Source organism: Gekko japonicus, unplaced genomic scaffold (assembly GCF_001447785.1).
Source record: "Gekko japonicus isolate JY-2015 unplaced genomic scaffold, Gekko_japonicus_V1.1 scaffold246, whole genome shotgun sequence".
Taxonomy (NCBI): domain Eukaryota; kingdom Metazoa; phylum Chordata; class Lepidosauria; order Squamata; family Gekkonidae; genus Gekko; species Gekko japonicus.
Genome location: NW_015162482.1, coordinates 330024 through 346734, shown reverse-complemented (window position 1 = coordinate 346734; position 16711 = coordinate 330024). Strand labels below are relative to the sequence as shown.

The 16711-nt window shown below is 45.6% G+C and overlaps 2 protein-coding genes across 2 annotated transcripts in view; one reads left to right on the top strand and one right to left on the bottom strand.

Moving 5' to 3' along the window:
* The window catches only part of SARNP (SAP domain containing ribonucleoprotein), a 145047-nt gene that overhangs the window by 122765 nt on the left and 5571 nt on the right, over positions 1–16711 (top strand). The window lies entirely within an intron of this gene.
* GDF11 (growth differentiation factor 11) overlaps positions 1–16711 on the bottom strand; it is a 29172-nt gene that overhangs the window by 11568 nt on the left and 893 nt on the right. The gene's annotated exons all lie outside the window — the stretch shown is intronic.

Sequence of the window (16711 nt, the reverse complement as noted above, 5' to 3'; positions counted from 1 at the left end):
ACTATGGCAACCTCATAGTGTTTTCAAGGCAAGTGAGTAAGCAGAGGTGGTTTGCTATTGCCTTCCTCTGCAAAGTCTTACTTGGTGGTCTCCAAGTAATGACCCTGCTTAGCTTCTCAGATCTGATGAAACTGGGCTATACTACAGCATTCCACACCCCAGCTCCTACAATAGGGGCTGTGGCTCAGTGGTAGAGCCTCTACTTTGCATGCAGAAAGTCCCAGGTTCAACCCCCAGCATCTCCAGCTAAAAGGATGAGGCAGTAGGTGATGTGCAAGACTGCCTGAAACCCTGGAGAGCTGCTGCCAGTCTGAGTAGACAATACTGAGTTGGATAGACCAAGGGTCTGATTCCAGATAAAGCATTTCATGTGTGTTCAATACACCTATAGATTCAGAAAGAACAGCCCAAGTAGCAAGCAGCATGCCCCCCCCTCTGTATGTATATGCATTTCAGTATTTACCTAATTCTAAAAATTATTCCTATACTGCCTCTCAGCTAAAGGCAATAAATGAGAACAGCTACAATTCTTTTTAAAAAGGATTAAAACAGAACAATACAAAAAGCAATGGTAAAAGAATTGAAATTTAATTAAGCAGCAGAGGCAGTATAAAGTTCTTTAAAATATTTTAAAATATGTAGATACAGTTAAGAACCCAACAATAGGAAACAGTACAGCAATTTAATCATACAAATGGCCAGCTAGAAAACAAAAGTCTAATCCCAAAATGTTCAGGAAAATAAAAACAATTTCCCCTAGTGCCTAAAGAAAGAAGGTGTCAGGCAAAAAGTGGCACGAAGGGAGTTCCACAGACACCGTGCCATTCAGACAAAGCTCCATGACTGTCCCTCGTAACCCCTCACCTCAATTCAGCCACGGTCAATAGAAGCACGCAAAACAGGGCCGCTAATGCAGAACTTAATGTTTTGGGGTTGCCAACTTGGGAAATTCCTGGAGATATAGGAGAGGAGCCTGGGGAGAGAGTTTATGGGAGCAGAAGGACTTCAGCAGAGTATAACACTATAGAGTCCATGCTCCAAAGCAACCATTTCCTCCAGGGGAACTGATCTCTGTAGTCTGAAAATCAGTTGAAGTTCCAGGAGATCTGCAGGACTCACCTATAGGTTGGCAACCCTATATTGTTTGCACAGATGTGTATGTGAGAACAATCCCCCCCCCCCAAAAAAAATCTTCCTATGATATGCAAAGTGGAGATCATCTTTCTTCTATCCTTACATTTAGCTAATAGCTAAAGATACTTCCTCAGTGGAGACAGGTTACTAGAAAGGTAGTTACTTCAAATTATCTTTGGCTGCGGTCACACGGAGCATTAGCCATGCTACAGGGATGGAAGATAGCCGGATTTTCTGGGCGCGATCTCACCGCCACATCTGGGAAATGTAGAGCTCCCGTGGCTCACCCGAGGCTTCCCGTAGAAAACGAGCGGTAAAAAACTAGTACCTCGGAGGTACTAGTTTCCGGAAACCGCGGGGCAAGGGCGGGCATCTGATCACGTTTCCAGTGGTAGTTCCAGCGCCTGCCCATGTCCCCTAGCAAAAAGGTTTTTTTTCCCCATGTCTCCACAGATGCGCACAAGCACCCAACGGAGCATGCGCAAACTGTAGTTTAAAAAACAAAAACACACAACTGAGCAGCTCGCTAAGACTTGAGTCGTGCAGAGAAGAGGAGAGCAGCCAGATGAAACGCAACACAGGAAAGAGGGGGGGGCTGAGAGTGAGATTTGGGTCAGGGGAGAAGGGCAGAAGGACGGAGCAGTTCAAGGAAGGAGGAGGAGTGGGGGGTTGAGGGGTGGTTTGGGGGACGGGGCTGAAGGAACGGCTGAGGGAGTGGGGAAGGGCAGCTATAGGGGGACAGGGGCTGTGTCATTTGACCCTCGGAAGACCCACCTGAAACAGACTCTGAAGAGTGCACAAAGGGGTTTTTTAAGTCTCCACAGGATGCGCACAAGCACCCAACGGAGCATGCGCACACTTCAGTTTAAACAAAATAAACACAACCCCGTTTGCCATGCCGCCACGCTTCTTTACCTGTGGTGTGATCGGCACCTCCCCCCTAACCTTGGGACCTCCACGGGACGTTGGATCGCGCAACCGCGCGTTATTTAGCCCCGGGGCAAACAGCCACGCTCCCCCCCCCCATATTCCGGCCAGTGTGACCGGACCCTTTGATTGCTTTTTATAGCTGATGGCTTGTAGCTACTGAGCATCCTCAACCTGCTTTGGAAGAGGAGCTGAAGAGAAATAGTTTGGCAAGTCTGAAAATAGCCTCCAAAAATGGAGAAATTTGTGATTGGGCAGCTCATATTGGCAAGAAGGAACTTTGGGGGGGGGGATACCTAGGATATGATGTTTGATTAGTGAGGAAGAGATGCTTCTTTAAAGACTAGCTAGTCACCTCAAGCTTTACTGGATAACTAGGACATAAACCGACAGCAGAAACAAATTTATCATCATGCTGAACATGATGACAAGCTCTGAAGAGCTGAGATTCCGAGTGACCACCCCTGGATACTTAGGATACAAACGGAGATAGAAATCTTCTCACCTCAGCAGAGGTCAAGCCCTCAGACAGTCACTCCCCTCCGCTCCCCTCATAATGGAGTGAAGTGAGACTCTCTTTGAACTCTGGGAGCAGGTAAACCAAGATAAACACCTCAAGCATTGATGGGTCACCTGGTAAAGAAATGCCCTGGCAGAAATGCCAGAGACATAAGAGACCCCACTATTCCTTGGCACAGAAAGAACAGCCAGAGTGAAGGACAGATGATGCCCTCCATCAAAACAGTCTGGGGATCAGGAGGGAGATATCTTGCTACACAAATAGACTAAGGAATGAGAGAGGCACTCTTCCCTCCCCACCAAGCTTCAGCCAGAAACACCCAATGGCCACCCCCCCCCATCAGCTCCTCCTCTGTTCACAGACATCTGGGTTACATTGAGCTGGGAGTGCCCCTTTGCCCCTGCCTGGTGCACCCCGCCCAGCTTAATCACCCCCAGCTGCATGTGCCATGAACTGCAGGCCTTGCTAACACGCCAAGGTCACGACACAGACCGGCCGCCTCTCCCTGCACAGCCGACCAGGAGCGAAGGCCTCTGCTAACAAATGCCCAAGGCAATTTGCTGTGCACAAGTCCCAAATTAATGCTGTGCTCCCCTGGGAATTTCTCTCCCCCCTGCATCGGTCTCTGCCAGTTCTTAAAGTGACAGAAAACCTCTCCCCCACCCCCGCCCCTCCTGACTATTGTTTTAGGCCTAGCTGTGTGAAATGTATTACACAGACACTGCCCAAATGAAGGTGGAAAAGGCAGTTATGAGACTGGGAATGGGAAAACAGAGTACAGCCCTGGAAGCAAATGAATACTGGTTTATTAGGATATTCACATATTGTGTCTGTTTCTTTAATTTGTTATGTTAGGTCCCTGTGGATTGTAGTGGTGAGGAGGGGTTGTTTGTGGGGTGCCGCTTAATAGCACTTGGATCTAGCACAAATTGGTCTTTGTCTCTGTGGTTCATTTGCTTGGTGTTCTCTTTGGTGTTACTATTTCTGCACCCACCCACCCCCAAAAAACAACCTTGCCAGGTCGCTGTCCATGGTTCTGTGACCCACCCCTAGCCATTTGCCACATGCTGTAAAGGAAGGGCAGGAGAAAACCATAGCATAGAGACTGTCATTTCCAGTCATGGGTAGTTGTTTTCAGAACTAGATGATCTGGTCCCTTGGATTTTTTTCCCCTTCATGTCCTCATTGTGGTACAAATAACAAACATTGAAAGCCAAGTTCCAGGGGATGTATCTGTGCAAATCTCTACTTTGTGGAATCAGGAAGGCTCAAGGCAGAAGTAGTTATGTCCAGCCTCAATTCAGCCTCACACGCTGGAACTGCAAAACCATTAAAGCAGTTTATACTTAATTATTTGAGCTAGAGCAAGGGTATGGGGACTACGTTCTGGGCTTCCTATCAGGCATTCTTGCACTCTTAACCTGACCCCTTGTAACTTTCCCACGACCCTTATTAATGTGGCCACACCCTATAGGTCATGTCAACAAGGATAGAGATTTCTATGGGTGATAGAGCATGGTTCATAGGGTTTCCTGGGGAAGGATCATTGCTACGATGGAGAAGTTCTGAGTTGGCCCTGTTAATGAGATGGAGCCCACAGAGCATATACTCGAGTAAAGCACTTGGTGAATGGTTTCTTACTCAGCTCCCACCAAGTACCAATAATAGGAACTTTGGCTCCCTGCCCTCCTCCTCTACTTCAGGACATCTTTAGTTTCCAGGCCTTGGGACCTGATATTATAAATACTCAGATACTGAGCACTTGACAGAGAAATCGAAGGTGCATGCCACAAGTCTGTGCCTTGTATGAAAAGAAGCATACACTGGAATATGTTAGCAAATTTGCTACTTATTCTTCTGCTAATGAAAATGTCTCTGTGGGCTTAATTCACCCTTTTACTACCATTAGCATTCATTGGCAATTAGAACATTCTTAGAAGTCTGGCTGGGAGTTTTGGTATAAATATTAGGTACAAATTATATCAGCTTTGTGGTCTTAAAGGTAGTCTCTCCAGTCAGGAAAAAAAATGCACTTTACATGGGATTGTTTCTATTGCAGCAATGAGTCAGAAACATTATATGCTAGAAGATAATGGTTATTTTTTCACAAACAGCTTCCAGTTTATTCACTCCTTCAGTATCCATTCTGAATTCTGCCAGTTTTAGTTATTGTTGCTGCTAATTCTGATGCACATTCTATAATTATCTCAGCCATCAACTCTTCATATCTCTCTCAATCTCATCCAGTCCGTGGCCCAGTTCTGAATAATAAATGAGATCATGAATTATGATTTAATCTTTAAGAGAAGCAAGGGAATTATTTCTACTTATGAGGGTCCCCCTGTCAAGTGATGCATGGTACCTAGTCCTCAATTGGGAGCAGAAATTTAGTGACAGAAAATCTGTGCACATTTTGTTACAATGGTTATTTACCCCTTTTAGTAAATATAATTGGATTTTATTTTTAATTGATATTTGCTTGGATCTAACCATTAGTTCTTGTTCTTCCTCCTTCTCTACTTAAATTTACCTAAGTAGCTAAGCAGAATTCCTTAAATTTTCTTGTTTTAGGTCACACTGCTAATCACTCCTGTTAATTACTTTCTCTCCATCTCATTGTTTCTAAACATTGTTTTAAATGTTTGAATACTAAATATAATTGTAAGGTTCCAGTTATATCCCAGCCCCACTTACATAGTGAACATGTATTTCTAGGATGGGGTGGGGGACAATAAAGACTCAGGCTGGAGGACATCTGCAAGGCAGCAACATGGTCCACTCCTTCTATGTTCGTCAAATGCTGCGCCATGGATGTGGACTCCAGAAATGAAGCTGCAGTGGGAAAGGCTGTGTTACAGGCAGTTTTTCATTGATCAGCCCACACCTTCCTCCTTGGGTAAGTGAGCTTGCTATTCTCCCATGTCGGACTGCACAGAAGCCACAATGATGAAAATGGGGTTGCACTTACCTGTAACTGTTGTTCATCAAGTGGTCTTCTGCGCAGGCACACATCCCTCCCTCCTTTCCCCGCTGTGGGAGGTGTACAGGGAGTGCTCGCCCTGCCTCTGTCATGTGACCCTTTGGGCGGGAAAAGGGATCTCTAGACAGAGGGAAGGGGGAGCACTCCAGAGCCTAGAAACTTCTTGAAAAGCTTGGAAGCTCTTCTCCACAGCTGGCCTGCAATCATGCAGTCCCCATGTGTGCCTGCACAGAAGGCCACTCAATGAACAACAGTTACAGGTAAGTGCAATCCTGCTTTCATAGGCATTGCATCCATTTTTGAGAAAGCAGCATTCCCTGGTTTTAAGCATCAGCCCCCATACATAGTTGATTAAGCCCCAGTATCACATTTTTGGGGGCCTGAATTTTCCAGCCTGGGTGCGTTCTCCTTCCCCAAAGACAAGCCATTGTTCTTTTAATGCATCTCAGGATTAATTTGTGTTGCAACAGTTCACAGGTAGCCCAAGGCCATCTAGCTGACACACTTACATACATAGTCCTTTCCAGAACTACACAATTCCTTGACATATTTACAGTCACTCTTTAGTGGATGACCACCACACCCCACACACAATTGACTTTATAAAGTACTAGGAAAAAGGCCCGTTGTGGAAATAAATACAACGGCCTCTAGAAAGAGGCTCTGGGCGGGTGCCCCGGCCTTGGACACTCAGTGTCAATTTGCTGTGGCGACCTCAGCAGGGTATAATGACACTGAGTCCACCATTTTCTCCAGAGGAACTGATCTCTGATACCTAAAGAACAGTTGTAATTTTGAGTGATCTCCAGCCCTCACCTGGAGATTGGCAATGATGGTTCCCCAGAAGGGAATCGTTGATTTGGAGGGTGGAGTCTATGGCTTTGTACCTGTCCGAGGTCCCACGCCTCCTGAAACCTCACCCTCTCCAGGCTCCATCCCTCACATCTCCAGGAATTTCCCACCTGGAGTTGGCAACCCTATCTCCTTCCCAGCCAATCATCAACCTACCTTTATTTCCCCCTCACTCTTCAACTTTCTACCCCCCACACACCTGCAGCCTCTCCCGTGCTCTGAAGCCCTGACTGCTACGTCACATTGGCTGTCATATGGGGGCCACCTAAGCAGCATATAAGGATACAGAGCCCACCATTTTCTCCAAGGGAACTGATCTCTGCCATCTGGAAAGCAGTTGTAATTCTGAGTGATCTCCAGCCCTCACCTGGAGATTGGACACATTTTACCTCAGGACAACAAACTGTTTAGAATGTTAGAGGCAAAAGCCAATCAAGTTGCATATGCAAACGACCTCTGTGTTCCGAGGCAAAGTCCAATGAGGCTGCATATGCAAATAACCTTTGTGTTCTGACTGGCTATGGGGGGGGAAGAGAAACAGCAAAATGTTTAGAATGTTGGAGGCAGGACTCAGGCAAAGCAGCCAGTGGATAGGGAGACCCTCTGAATGACAGATCGGAGAGTGAACTGATTTTGTAGCGTGTGGAATGTTCTAGAGAAGTGCCACCACCATTCGGCTTTTATTTATAAGGGAGATACACACTAGAGTGGCCCCAGCTGAAGTGAATGATGTGGACAGTTCTATTCAGTATCTTCCGTGCAACTATTTTGGAGTACTGTAATACTGCTGGTATTCTACTGATATCATTAACTATCAGTTCCTCTAAAGCTGACAGAATCACACAGCCACACTGGTGATTCTCATGGTAATGATCATTGCCACTTACTAATGAACAGTTACCAGAGCTGGTATGTTGGAAAGCATTTCTATAACTAGAGCTTCATCTAACCTGACTATAACAACAGAGAATCTTGTGGCACCTAAAAAACTAACATTTATTTTTGGAACAGCTTTTGTGAGTCACTGCCTACTTTAGTAGATGCAATGGACTCTGCCTTTGAGAAAGCTTATGGTACAATAAGGCCCCGTTCACACTTAGCATTTGCTGCGCTGAAGGCACGATCGTCCCGCGGATTTTCTGGGCGTGATCACACCAGAACATCTGGGAGGCGTAGCGCACCCGTGGCGTCTCGCTGAGGATGCGGAGTAAAAAACTACCACATACGAGGTACTAGTTTCCAGAAAACATGGGGCAAGGGCAGGCGTCTGATCGTGTTTCCACTTGAATCCCGTGGCATCCGGCGCCCGTCCATGTCCTGTCGCAAACCGGATTTTTTTTTTTAAGTCTCCACAAGATGCACACAAACGATCATGCGCATGCACAACTTTCGGTGAGAAAAAAATTCCCGTTTGCCACGGAAGCGGTGCCTAACGATTGCCTGTGTGATTGCACCGTGCTGCTTCTTTGCCGCACTGCAAGATAGCCGTGTGATCGGCACCTAACAGCCCAACTATGGGACGTCGACAGGACGTGTGATTGGGCTGCCGCGCATTACTTTGCTCTGGGGCAAACAGCCACGCTTCCCCCCCGCATTTTCCAGCCCATGACCGGGACCATAATTGGTTAGTCTTTAAAACATTTGAGGGTTTTTTTACAGGAGACTAACACAGTTGCCCCTCTGGAAGATGTCTTACCATGTTTCACTCTTGACAAGGGAATAATTCCCTCAAGATTTTCCTGTTATCACCCATAAAATTAAAACTGGTGGTAATCATGTTACAAACTAAAGATAGTTACTTCCCCTTGGGGTGCAAAATTAATTATCAAGCACTGCTGCTTTAAAGATCAGATTGTTTCAAGAGACTTGGACAGGTATGCATGCAAGCCTTATTATTCCCCTTGCCTTACACTCATTGGATGGGCAGGAGTTGATCCATCGGACACCCCCCCAGACCCCACCTCCTGGAAGTATTTGCTTGGTGGGATTTGATCTCTATATATACATATCAACAAGGAAGTGCCATTGGGCTTTTTTAAATGGCCTGAAATTAATGTGGAAATGTTATTCTACAGTCTCTGAACAATACAGTTTTCCAGTTTCGACAGATGTCTCCATTCCACAACTTGTTAAAAATGCATGTACATTAATTGATCTGTCCATGCGTTTCAGTACCAGCTCCTACCCTTTGGTATTTTAGCTCTACCAACACAACCACCAGCCTTCCTGATACCCATCAGAACCCTGCCCTCATACATACCAGCAAAAAAACATATTTTGACTTCATTCTTATACACAGAAAGTAGCAACTTCTGCTCATAGCTTTGAATTCAGTATAGATTTAAATTCACCAAGCCGTCAGAATGTAGTACCAGTGTGGGGGGAGTAACGTTTGGTGGGTTTCACACTGTCACCACCCCCCAATCTTCCTTCAAGCTACTTCATTAACTTCCCCTCCCCACCTTCAGTGCCCAAACGAAAGGTCAGCAGGGGTCATGGGTAGCCAATAAATGGTTTAGAACCCAATTATCCTTCCCTAGTTTCTTGTCTATGGGTGGGGGAAACGTACGCTTTAGATTAAAAGGGGGGGGAGGATGGGACAGAAGGAGTGAGGAGAGGGGAACCAGAAAGGTTTATGGCCCCACTGCCTATAAAACCTTCCTTTCCTTCTGTTCAGGAACCATAAAAATACTGCACGCACACACAATTGCTCCATGAAAGAGTGTCAGGGGCAAAAATCATAATTGTCATCAAGGGAGAAGGGAATGAGGAAGAGTGATAAAGATTCCAGGAGGTGGGATTTGGGGTCCAACAGATCAGCACCAGCCAATCCAATGAGCCTAGGGCAAGGAGAATTATTCCAGATGGCCAATTAAAATCAGATTGGACTACCCTTGTCAATTTCAGTCTGGGTGGTGTGTGCATGCTGGCTTTATTTTGGGAGGGGGGCAAGCTGTTAAGGGGAGAGGGATGGTTGTGGGGAGGAGCAGCAAACGTTTAACACAGAAAAAAGCCCCAGCGTGTCGCCGATTTTATGGGCAGTAAAATTTCAAAGCCGTCCAAGTCTATTAATGCTGGAGAAGGAAATTTCTCAATGAGCTGTAGAATTGACCAGGAGGGAAGTCCTTCTCCCCACTGCGATTCCTCACACTTGTGCCCCCCACACCCTCCCATCCAACACCCCTTCCTTCCGCTGGGCCTTCACACACTCCGGACCATACGCTGCTTCCCCTCCCAGCCCTTCCCAGCCAGCACCAGTTCAAGTGAGCATTTGGAGTCATAGATTTTTCCAGGGGTAGATACATCCTTTTAACCCAGTGTTCCCATGAAACCAAAGCCTGGGAACTATACTCAGTGGTGCCAAGTTTATGGTTATGAATTGTGTGCAAATTTATATTATGATGCATTCAACTGTACATTCTTTCTCTCTCTCTCTCTCTCTCTCACACACACACACACAGTAATTGTATGGTCTTTGGGGCAGAGATAGTCTATGGATCTGGAGACATGGAAAACTTGGCATAAATGCAGCTGTGGTCTCCAATTTGTATTTTTAGAGTCACACACATCTCAGCACTGTTGTTCCCATGTTCTCTTTATAATGTCAAGATATGTAACAGTGATATGGGAGTTGTAAAATTATTTTTCCTCACCTCTGTCTCCATCTTGGATTCCTGGATTCTTTAAATCCTGTATATTTCCAAATATTTAATATAACACAGAGACAACCTAATATCCCACACAGACTGTGGCATTAATTCAGAATCAGAACTGTTCTCATTATGATTACATAAGAGACTGATTCTCTAGATCAGTTACTTTACTTCTGAGCGACCATTCATTCTTTTAAGCTTCCTGGATGTGTCTTCAAATTCAGAGGGCAGATTTTCTTCCAGCTATGCAAAGTGTTGACTTCAAGTCCAGCAATTCAGTGTGAATCACCCCTACTGAGGACCTAATGGCTTTCAGTTCTTTGATTTCCTTAACCTACTCAGCAATGTTCTGGAGGAGGCTTGACTATAGCAGCCAAGTCCAATGTGGAAGCTTGACCCACCATTTTAGACCAATTTGAATCTGCGGTAGGTCACTTTTTTCCTAACGCTCTCAGCATGGGGCATTTGCACAAATAAGTCACCAAATGAGCTGTCTTCATATTATGAGTCGTTTTTTTAAAATAACCGAAACCCTCCAGCTTGAGGGCCAGTGGGAGTAAACATATTTTTCAGCTGTATGCCTGCTTACATATATGTTGCCATCTGTCCCAGGCCAGCCAGAACAAGTCTTGCCAGATATGGTTTCTACTATAATAATTGAAAAGCACAAGAGACAATGAAGGAAAACAACTATTTGTGCATTTTCTTTTTAATTAAGCTGCTGCTCAAGTCCATCACATAATAATAAGAGACCATCCTGATTTTGTACATAACTTGCATTCATCATGAAATAGTTTTGGATACGACTTCCAGCACAAGATAGAGAGCATCAAAACTTTCACTCCACAGAGATATTGGAGTGAAGCACGAGAATATAACCTTTCAGAGACAAGTAACTGAAACTCTAGTTCCACTTTGGGAGCACAGGAAAGCAGACCCTTGTCCCCCAAGCCCTGAGAAGTCTCCCACAAACCTGAGCCCCTCAGTCACTACAGACCAGTGCAATGTAAGATCTGTTTGTTGCCTTCTCCTCTGCCTCCTAGAGTAGTGCTCTTTGGGGATGTTCTCATATCTCCAAAACTAGAAGAGGGTTGACCCATTTCTAGATGCTGTCTTCTGTCCCAGTCAAATGTTTAGTAAGTTACAAAGAAAATGTAAGGAATAGAAATTAAGATTAATCTAGTTGGGTCTATCACTGCAAGTGTGTCTGTGGGGTTTACAAGATACCACTTATGCCATGACTGTTGGGATGCAATAGTAATGTTTGACAGTACCTAGGAAGCAAACAGACACACCAGGAAGAACTTGGCAGATTGCTTTTTCTCCATAGCATATCCTCTGTGTAGCTTACATTCCATATCTCATTGTATGAATTCTGTTGCATTACACTTTGGCCTATCCAACTGCATTGTTATATGTTCAGCCTACTTCTAATACATAGGTTCAAGTATAGGTCTTGCAGGTTCCCTGACTCATAATCTTTTTAGAATATGACCCCAGCTGAAACAATTTCTACGTCTTACTCAGCCAGTGTTATTAGGCTGCTTGGATAGAGGATGCAGTGTTGCCTTTATATGCTTTAGCAACTAATGGTCAGCAAGCAGATTTGTCTTTACACCCACAACATTCAAACAATAAGCATCTCTCCATCTCAGCAGCAGCAGATGGCATAGATTGGTAATCAATCAAACTGTAATAAAATAGCCCACCTTTCACCCTTGCCCCTTGAGCCAAAAACCAGGTATACATCCTTTACGCTTTGTGCTGGGCTTTTTTCCAGAATCCACTGGACTCCTCATTCATAATGACCCACACACTAGATTCCCATGCCTGGTTGTTGGATCTTCATTCTTCATTTGGAACAGATTTATCAGATATCAGACTTTTATGAGGGTGGGGCTCTCTGTCCAGCACAGAAATCTGTGTAGGTCAGACGTTACCATCCGCTTTTGGGGAAATCACTCTTGTAGGGTGAAAGCCATACTTAAAGGATCGTATTCCAGAGTGGCAGGCCTGGTGTACAGAAAAAAGCAAAGATGCTCAGCAACAAGCTGGTGATTAGTAATGCAACTGGAAAAGCAAAGGCTGTGAGAGTTGGCAAACACGCTTGAAGAAAGCACAGGGTGACTAAACAAAAGATGTACACAAGAGCAGATGGATAGAAGGATTGAGATAAAGCTAATAATCACTATAATTTACATTGTATGAATGAAGTTCAGAACATTCCAGTGATATTTAATTCTGACTAAGAAGGACCACAGTTCCCTGTAATAGGAATCGGGGTGACCCCGCTTCCATCTGATCTTTATATTAGCGTTATCAAGAGATAGTCTGTCCTTTGTACCAGGTTCTACATAGTGTTGTGGCATCTCCACATACCCACACACATACATACAAAATTAAAACTGCACAGGGACGACGAGAGATGCAGCTCCAGCCAGCAATCGTGTACTTTTGAAGAATCTGAAATCTAATCGCAACTAATAACAAGGATAGTGACGGGTGTATAGTAGCTTTTCTTACTGGGAAACCAGGAGAAGACTTTAATAACTGCAAAAAGTCAAGTGAAATGTGCTTTTTATTAAAAGCCCACCTTTTTTATGGAGCTATATGGCAGCAACATAACACCCCAAAGGATAAGATGCCACCTACTGAGTAGCCAATAAAGTACAGGCAACCCCCCCCCCCCAAGACTGAATTTGAAAGGAAAAATAGATCAAGAAGATCACTTGGTCACTATGGGGGGGGGGAATGTGACAGTCCACACTCCGATAGGACAAAGAATAAAGAATTCTTGGGGAAACATACAAATATCAAAGTTATTCTTACCTATTAGTTAACTAAGGATTAACCTCAAGGTTGCTAACTTTGGAGCAACATTGCCCCATAATATTGCAAGCAGATTCTTTATCCAGAATTGGCAGCATTCAGTTTGAGGTTTAACAATTGATTCCATGCACAGAAAAAAGAAGTTCCAGGAGCTACAAGTCTCTCCTACGTAATGCTTCCCCTCAAAAAGGTGGTATCTTGTAAACCCAAGATTTATTCTAGAATACCAAAAGGAGTGCAGGGATCTGCTGTTTTGCCATCTTTCCATGAGGAGGTGTACAGAGCCAGTCATTTCCTGCACTCAGTGGGAGCAGGAGTTACATTCCTGGGTACACATTTCTTCTCACCTTGTAAATTTGACCAGGAAAAAAAAATTGTATATCCACAAAAGCAAGATGGATTAAGCAAGCCATCTTCTCACAACTATCACATCTTTCCTCAGATCCTTATCCAATGTTCAGGAGGTGTTAAGAAATATGGGAGCGCCTTGGAAGAACTCAAGGCTGGAAGTTGGAGGGAGTTTCAAGTTGGGCTACAAGTGCAATCATGAAAGAAACGGCCAAACTGATTCCTGTGAAGAACTCACTTCTGCTCAATATAACTTTGAGAGCAATCATGCAATATTTGTTTATTCCTGCCTCCTGTTCTTAGTCACTGCATAGGCCTGGGCCTTCCTGCTCATTCCAGACCCAAGACAGTACTGCAAAGCCCCCTAGAATGAATGTTGTTTAATATCTTAAATCACTGATGTCTGAAAGAAGCTGAGGACATTGTGAGGAACTTCGATTCACTCTGTGAAATTGCAAACTACCATGGCAGGCCCTAACACCAAACTACAGGGAGTCAGATTTCTCTGAAACATACAAGAAAAAATAAAATACTTTGGGTTTCCTTTCTCCTTGAGGGTGGGGAGAGTGGATTACATGTTTACCTGAAGTCCCCCATAATGTAAAATGGTACTGAAAGTTTAGTGATGGATGTGGATGAAATGCTTGGCACTACTCTTGTCATATTTTGCAGTTCCTATTTCCTGTCAATTCCTGATCACTTCTGCATTGGACTGTCCTGTGTCAAAGGACTTCAGTGTTTTCTGTAATGAACAGCCTGTTTATGATTGCTTGGCCTTAATGTTTGATAGATAATCACTGGGGTGGTTCTGATTATCTCTGAACCTGTAACACATGACACTGAGCTTGATAATCAATATAGATAGCCACATAATTAGGAGAAGCTTAACAACATATTCTTTATAGGCTTTTTTTTTGGGGGGGGGTTGCTGTGACATATCAGCCAGCATGTGCAAGATATGCTGCCTTTAAGGCAGTCAGAGGACAAGCCCACAACAGAAAGCCTGTGAGCCACACCTCTTCCATTCTCCCTTCTATCTCATCACTCCACCCTCAGTTTTTGCACTACTGTTATGCTCAGCTGGCTTTGGGGTTGAACAGTCTGAGTTGATGATCCAGCCGTGAATGTTTTATGGGACAGTGTCAGGCAGGCAATGGATTTATATGCAGCTAGCAGTACTATTATCAGATTCCCTCCCCTACTCAAGGTTGTTTTTATGTCCACAACTCACTGGAGTTCAGTTAGATAAAGACTGTAGACCGCCTTATATATTAAAAGATTAAAAGAAAATTATGAAGGAAAAAAGCAACAACAGTCACTAAGCTTATTTGGAGGAATCCAAGGAGCTGATAAGGTTATGCACTTGTAGAACAAGAGCCACTGGACTTTTGTTTTATGTGCATGACCTTATTAGCTCCTTGGGTAAGAAATTAGCACCCAGAAAAGCACTTTGCTGCCCAGCCACAGAACTGGGCTGTGTCACATTGAAAGCAATAGGGCTTCTGTAAGTTTCAACTAACTTGTTCCCTGCATTTCAATGATGCTTAGTCACAACTAGGTTTAGTTGGACTGGGGCCAATAATTACTCAGTTGAAAAGCACCACATTTGAGGAGGTGTGGAGAAATTTAAAGTTTCACCTATGGCATCATGTTTATGATAGCTAGTCATGAGTTACGGTGAATATATAACCCCTAAGGAAATCCGTTACATCAAGTTTTTAAGCGTATGTATTCAGTATTTTGAAAATAAGGGCAATCTGTCATAAGCAATTTCACCAAGACTGAACCAAGTAGCAAGGGCTTTAGCGCCAGACCCACAATGCAGTGGTGTAACCCATCATTTCTACACTCATGGCAGCCTACTTTGCTCTTCTCTGAACCCCAGCATCGCAGAATTTGCACATCTGACTTTTGGGGATATTATGTTGGTTGAAAGTATGCCCAGAGAGTAAAATCTGAAGTGAATCAAAGATGGATATGTACTTTCAAGGATGCTTCTAATGAAATTCTCTGCATTCTCCTTGTTAAGATACAATGCTCCTGCTGCATGCTACTCCACAGTGAGTCACCTGCGGTACATCATGCCTGCTCTGTGTTCCAATCAGTAGGTGACTCTGATTCTGTCCTCCCTGCCATCTGCATTCAGAGGCTGGATGTGTTTTATCCTGTTAGAATGAATGAGAAATTGGAAAGGTGCCACCGTGGCCTAATCTGCCGCAGCCCCCCTAGCTTCCCCACAAAGACAAGTAGCTAGGTTTTCATCTACCACTGAGTATTCCAGAGATGATCTGTAAATATATTACATGACCTCTGAGGCTCTTTTTGTGACCCTGTCTTGCTTGTCCCTAGGGAAGGTGCCCTGCCACTCACCCGGAGAAGTTAAGCAAAAAAGGTTGAAACCTCTGCTTCTGCTCCCATGGCCAGTACTCCCAAGGCCCTCCTGTTCAACATTGAATGTAATAGCTTCGTCTGGCACAAGGGGCAAAAATGCCCAGAATAGCAGGTGTTTGACAACCCCGGCCTTAGTTGGGGTTCTAAGACAGATGGGTCCTGGAGAGTGAATCTGGTTTCTTGGGCTTTTGCATTCAGCCCCCTTGCAAACAAGCCTGGCACTGTGGCAAGAAATAGAGCAGGGCAGCAGGTCATCTCCCCCCCCCACACACACTCTCTGTTTCCCCAAAACACTGGGAAACATTTCATTTCCCTCCCCCTAACTTTTACTTTCGTTCTTCTTTCTGCCCCCAAAGAAAATGCCCTGCCGGCGAGTCTAGAATAAATGGGAGAAGTACAAAGGGCCAAGGATCTTGGCAGACCTGGAAAGAGAGCAGGGAGGGGAGTGAGGGCGCAGATGACCGGGCGGGCAGGGGGGGGGGAGGCAGCTGGATATTCCAAAGGCTCCGGCTGGGCAAACTTCTCGAGCTGCCCGCAGCTGGCGAAAGGGGACCTCACAAAAGGGATTACGCCTCAATTTGGCGGCGGCGGCGGCGGCGGCGGCGTGGGGGAAGGAGCCACTCTCTCCAGTCCAGCCCCGAGAAATGCCGGGTTTGCCCTTTCCGACCCGCGACACCTTGGGCGACCGGCCGGGCTCGAAGGGCCGCGGAAGCTCTCCTCCCCGGCCCTCCGTAGGCGCCTTCGGGTTTGGCGGCGGCGGCAACCGGGACCCCGGGACTTCCAGGCAGCGCCCGGCTGCAGCGCCCTCCGCCTCCTCCCGAGCGCAGCAGCCACCACACAGCTCCCCGCGAAGACGACTCCGCACCAGGCTGGGAAGGCGGAAGGCCGCTCGACGGAGCCACTCTCGGCGCAAAGCGGGGCGGCTTCCCTCCCCTCCCGAAGCGTGCGTCCGGCTGGCTGGCGGAGAACTTTAGGCAACTTCAGGCAAAGCCCAGGACGGGGGATTCCCCCTTCCCTTCGGGATGGGCGCGCCCCCAGCAGTAGCAGAAGAGAGGCCGGGATGCCCCTCGGGGGGGG